We start from the raw sequence: 6746 nt of genomic DNA, 5'->3' as shown, positions 1-6746 counted from the left end.
TCACAGTGGGATTTTATCTCCACCAAATGGCACACCATCAGGGGCTGGAAAGATGGCTCAGTGGTTAAGAGTGCCACCTGTTCTTACAAAGGTCCTGAGTTCAATTCCCAGCAACCACATGGTGGCTCACAACCATCTGTAATATGATCTGATGCCCTTTTCTGGCATGCAGGTGTATATGCAGGCAGAGTACTGTGTGCATAATAATAAATAAATAAATCTTTTAAAAAATGGCACACCATCTACGTTAGTTCACAATCCTCATAAGCTGGATATTAACACTTAAGAGGACTGAACTTGGAGTTCATAAAGCATCGACACAGAAATAAATTTCCAAGGAAAAATATTACATGCATGTTCCTCTCTAATCCAAAGATTTCCCAAGACCTGTCCATCTGCCAAGACCCAAGTCAATTGTCATTTTTTTTTAAATGAGTCACTGCTGTCACCCTCAACCTCTGTCTTTTTGTTCCTATTCCAGAGTATTCATTCCTATTCTGTTCTGTCTTTTCTCCCTGCTAAACTGAAGAGTTCTGGAGGAAATGGCTATGCTTCCTTCCTCTCAGTATTTATCGTATAGTTCCTTCCCAGTTAATGTCAGGTGTGTTAAAATTCATTTGAATAAATGTTCCTTCAACAACAAATTTGAAATTTTTATAAAGATTTATTTTATTCATGTGTGTGTGGATATGAACACATGTGTATGCAGGTTCCCTTGGAGCTAGAGTTCCAAGTGTTCGAGAGCTGCTGTACATTGGTACATGTAACCTGAATCCCTGTTACCTGATAGAGCAACAAGTACTCTTAGCCTCTGAGCTGTCTCTCAAGCACCTTAAAGGGGATTTCCACCCCACCAATGCCCCCTCCATTTGAAGAAAGAAAGTAGACACAGAAACATCAAATTAGACCTCGCAACCTCAAGATGTCAAACAAAACTTGTCTGGCCCTGTGGATCCTCATGTATTTCTATTTCTGTATTTGTCAATGTCTTTCCTAAAGATTTGTAATTTCTATTGCTTAGAGATTAGCTTCTAGTCGTTTTTTTTTTTTCTTACTTAAAATCAAATTCTTCTGATTTGTTTGTCCCTTGCTGTCCTCATTGCAAGTGAAGCAGCTCTATTCTCTAGCATTTAGCTCCTGTATATAGAACATTAAGCAATATCCTTTTTCTGAGGTCCCCTGTAAGATGTAGATATAGTTAGTGTACATCAACTATGTAACCCTGAACTGACTATAGAAAAAAAAACAATCATTCAATGTGAACTTTGTGGTCATAGAAGACGTTTGCTGTAATAACAACTCTCTGTAAAGAAAAACAGCTTTCCTGCAGTATGAAGCATAAAATTTCCTGATATTAAAACACAAGACAGCGAGTCAATGAATGGAACAAAAATTGGGCTTGACAATGGACAGCACATTCTCCACAGTCGTGTGGAGAGAGGAGACTGACGCTGACATGAACTCTGGTGCCCCATATTTGACCACTCCCCCTTGGTGGGGAGTCCTGGTGGCACCCAGAGGAAGGGTAAGCAGGCTACCTGGATGGGAGCTGACCGGCTGTGACCATATGGTGGGGGAAGAGGTCCCCTTCTGTCACAGACCTAGGGGAGGGGAATAGGGTGAAGGAGGCAAGGAGGGGGGAATGGGAAGATACAAGTGAGGGGATAACAATTGAGATGTAATCTGAATAAACTACTTAAATAATAATAAAAATATAGAAAAGAGCACTCACATTCAGTATACATTAAATCAAACATTAGATGTTGTTTCCTTAAAAAAAAAGGGGGGGGGCTTGAATTGTGAGTAGGATCTCAGAACACATGTGGTCTTCAGGATATTCATCCTAGGGAAAAGGGCAAAGATAATTTTGGGCCCTAGAAAAAGATAGAAAGCTTTAGAAAGGCCAGAAAGAGCAATTCTGTCACAGAAATTCCAAATGTATTCACAGTCTCCCTGAGATGCAGAAGTGATTAAAGTCTTCATGAAAGATGCTCAAAGCTGGAGTATACGTGGGAGGGCACACTAAAATCTGTATCATCATCAAACTAAATTTATTCCACTACTTTCTGATAAAATAAGTATGATTCAAGAGGCCCTGTTAATTACTATTTTCCTAAATAGCTCGCATAATTTGGGGTGTGTGCCACTTATTTGATATTATGGAGAAGCGCTTGCTGGCCTCAGTCCCAAAACAGCTGATGTAGTGTGCCCACTGGGACAAGTGGCAGTATTTGGATACTTACAACATCCACATGATATTTCAGTGTCATCTGAGTGTGTATGAGCTGGTGGAACTTGGCCTGGATTTTACAGGCTTGGTCAGAGAATATTCTCTGCACACTGACCCGGCCTGACTGTAAGCCTCATATCCACCCAGCAGTGCATCCTCTGAAGCCAGCTGAATTCTGAACTCCTTGGCTTCAACCCCAGTGTGACTCTCACCTTACTTCCCCAAATTTGTCTAGTACACTCGCAGGCATGCAGGGGCTATACCTGACATGAAAAGTGATCTTAGGAAGCAGCTATGCTGAGCTCTAACCTCTCCTCTACCACATTAAGCGTATCTGCTATTGCAATCTCAGACTGACACAGAGCCCAGAAGGTATCCTGTTCTATGGTACACACCTTCTTCCATTGGAACTTCTGCCCAAGCTAATCGTAATTGTTCTCTCTGCTGAAAGGAGGGTTTCATGGGGATGGGACTATACCTTCTTCTTTTGTATTTACATATATAGACAGTTCATGCCCAGTTAACCCTAGAGACTGAAAGGGCATGGGTTTCTGTTAATGTTATTTTTATAAAACTGTCTGTTTCTCAGTTTCTCTCTTAACCCGCTATCACACAAATAATTGAGACTCTTTTATATTTGTTTAATAATAAGCTTCACAACACAGTAACTAAGCAGTTACTACTTTATTCTTAACCCTCTAAGTTAATCTGATTTCCTCCCAGTGTGCATCCCAGTGATACTTGCACCTTGCAGCTTTCCTTGCTGAGCTCTCTTTCCTGGTCCCTCCTGGATGCCTTCCCATGGCTGAATCCCCTACTTCCTCTTCTAACTCCTCCTCCCCTGGCTGGCAGGAAGTCCAGACTATTCTCTCCTCTGCTCAGCAACTGGCTGTAAGGTCCTTTATTGACATATCAGGGGACAATTGGGGAGCAGTGTTTACACAACATTAAAACAGGAGATTCTCAGAATAAGGATTGCAAACCGATATGAGGGGGTATAGAAATTAGCATTTGAATTACTCAACAACTTTATGCCTATAGTTTTTTAGGCCAAGTCCAAAAATTTTTCAAGAAAGAAATTAAGGAATTTAGAAAATCCTCTCAAATAGGTCTGGCTTCCCAAGCTTGTATATGTTGCCTCTATAACTTTCCCCTCTGTCTCTTTATGCTGCAATTTTCTTCATTGTCCCTAGATTCCCATGGCAAGAAAACAGCCCTTCTTAAGGACATGCCCAAAATATTCATTCCATACGTCAAAATATTATGTCCATTCTGCCTAGTCTCTCAGGATGCTACTGTTTATCCAATGGGAAAAGTCTAGTTTAGATTGCTCTCATTTGCGAAATTTTCTCAAAAGAAATGTAGGTTATTGAATTTTTGCACTCCTATTGCCCCTACTTTTCATTACATTTCCCATGTTCACACACTCTTTTTGGGTAACCAACACTATATTCCTTAATTTCCTAATTCCTAAAACATATTTACTTTCATTTATTAAACAATTAGGTTAGTTTCTTTGTTAAATTTGACTTTGTGAAAGTTTTCAGTAAAATTAACTAGCATTTAAATGCCTCCTTTTGAGCTTCATTGTGTTTGCTTTCCATATTAACCTTGAGTCCATGATACCAATTTTAATACAAGTATTTACATTCCAGGATGCTAGCTCTACCATTACTTCAGACCGTACTCACCCTTGGTGGAACACAGCTTGGTGTTATCTGCAACGTTAACATTAATTCTGATTTTTCTTATAATGTCTGATTATAATCCCTGCTGAGTGTATCAGCACTGCGTGAGTCAGACATTGAACACATGTCTCCCCCCACGCCCATTCCTTTCTGTAGTTGATTCTATGGTAGTCGCTTTAAAAACTCTTGAAATCCGGGTGCATCCATCAAAATAAAAATATTAAAATTGAGATTATATACTGCAAGGTGTTGAGAAGACAAACCAAAAAACTCAACCACATGGTTAAATTCATCATTTAAATTAATAGTAGACAGTGTTGAGTATTGATGCCAGTCATATCAGTGGGAAAGGACAGTAAAATAATGAGGTAGGCAGAGCTCATCTTAATTTTTTGTGCATCAGTTTTAGCAAATCTCCATGATCAGCAGCTTATCGTTCTGTGGTTACTCAGTTCTAAGACTGTAAATGTCGAGAAATAGCAGAAATACCTTGGGATCCACGATTGTCAGTGGTTTCATACCTATATGAGTCATGCTGCCAAGAACCCCCAGAATATCAGTCTAGTCTAGACATTCTAATCTTGGTGACTGATAACCAGCATTGGCATAAGTTAGTGCATCATTAGAAAGAGAGCGTGGGAGGGAAATGGTTCTAGGCAAATTCATACATCAGAAACTTAAACCCACAAAATCTTGACTAGTCATTTCCTCTGCTAAACCTTTCCATTCCCACCATTTTAATCAAATTTGTACCAATAACTTGTTCATTAGTATAACTCCCATATCTAGAATAGTCTACATCTATCCTATTGGTATTTCCAGCATGAATCATGAAATGACTACATTTTTAGTAAAATTTATTGAGTGGATACTGATATTAAAAAAACCTCATGTGCACCTTTGAAACTTTGATATGACAGCTCTTTCCCTCAGTTTTTTCTGTTTCTTGAGCTTCAGAGTATTTGCTCTTCATTTTCACAATGTTCTCCATCAAATACGATGACTATAAATTATGAATTATTGTTACCAGACTTTTTAATTAGAAGAAAATCAAGTATAGATGCAAGAGATTATTTAATTTGGGGTAGTATAGAGTACTGTCAGCTAATTTAGGATGGACACATGTGTTAATGACTGTTTTAGTAAATAAGATGGACAGAAATCCAGGATGTCCAGTCTGGGTTCTATCCCATGCTGTTCCTTTGGCCTTCTGTCCATGGAAGACTTTAGGAGTTTGAAATTAAGCACATGAACACACCCTAGACTTAAGGCATCACTCATAAGTATTTTGATGAGAACCAGACATCAGGCATACCTTGTCAAGATTAAAGATATAATTTTACTCCATAGTAAGGAAATAAGAACAGCCAATCCTTTCAGACTAAGGGAAGCATAGTTATAAGGGCAGATACACAATGAAAAACATCTACTTGCCTAGGGAGAAGATCCTGAGTGTCCTCTGGGTTTTGAGAATTGAAGAGCAAACTTTCCAAGTGCTTTTCTGAATCCACATTAACCTTGCTGTTCAGCTCATCTGCTCACTGAAGTTCTTTTACTGTTTCCCCTGCAACACACCCTGTCACTCTGGTCCTTTTCTTAGAAAGATGGGGCATCCTCTCCATCACTCAATAAACTAATAATAACCAGACTTCTTCTTCAGTGCCAGAGCTTGAATTATTTTCACATTCTTGTATACTCATACAGTTTCACTCAGTATCACCTGGGACATTTTCAGCTTAATCATGCCAAGCATGACATACAATGTCCAGGATGGATTTTTTTGTTAACTTGACGTAAGCTAGAGTTATCTGAGAAGGAGACACTCAATTGAAAAAAAAAAATTCCATCAGATTGCCTGAAGTCTATGGAACATTTTCTTAATTAATGATCAGTGTGGAGGGCCGAGCTCACTGTGGGCAGTACCAATCCTGGTCAATTGGTCCTGGATTTTATAACAGAGCAGGCTCAGCAAGCTATGAGGAGCAAGCCAGTAAACATCAACCCTTTGTGTCTTCTGCTTTAGTCCATGCCTTCATGTTCTTGCCTTGAGTTCCTGCCCCGACTTCCTTTACTGCTAGAATGTGACCCAGGGTTGTAAACTGAAATAAAACCTTTCTAACCTAAGCTGCTTTGGGTCACAGAGTTTTATCACAGCAAAAAAAAAAATCTTAAGGTGTGTGAGAATTCATTGATGATAGATAACACAGTCCTAGCCATCCCATATGGGGTCCAAGCCTCCAAATGCAGCCTTAGCCTCTAATGTTTCACCAGAGTTAAGGCCATTGTTCATTCAGCCACCAAAGCGCCACATTGGTAGGAAGGATGTTCCAGCATTATACTGAGTAGATGTAATAAGACAAAGCACCTTTTTCTAGTGTGAGCTTAGAGGACATTCTTACATGTTTCACCATTAAGCACGTCACCAGCTGTGATTTTCCTATATAGCTTTACTGTGTTCGTATCCTTTGGTTCTGTACCTAATATGCTGAAAGTTTTATCATGAAAAAGTTTTGAATATTATAAATACTTTTACTATATCTGTAGATATTATCACACAATTTTCCTTCATTTTCTTAATGTGACTGAATTGATTAATTTGCATCTATTAAGCCATCTTTATATCCTCAGGGATAAAACATCTCTTGATTGTGGTGTTTGAACTTTTCAGCATGCTACTGAACTAAGTTTGCCGGCATTTTTCTAAGGACTTTTCCACCAATGTTCAGGAACGTTGGACTATACTTTTTTATTCTCACAGTAGCTGTATTGTATGACATTTAAAAGCTATGTTTGGAAGTGTTCCTTTCTCTTCCATTTTTAGTAAGAGT

The sequence above is a fragment of the Acomys russatus genome, chromosome 1 (assembly GCF_903995435.1).
Source record: "Acomys russatus chromosome 1, mAcoRus1.1, whole genome shotgun sequence".
NCBI classification, from domain to species: Eukaryota; Metazoa; Chordata; class Mammalia; order Rodentia; family Muridae; genus Acomys; species Acomys russatus.
This window is presented reverse-complemented; position numbering follows the sequence as displayed.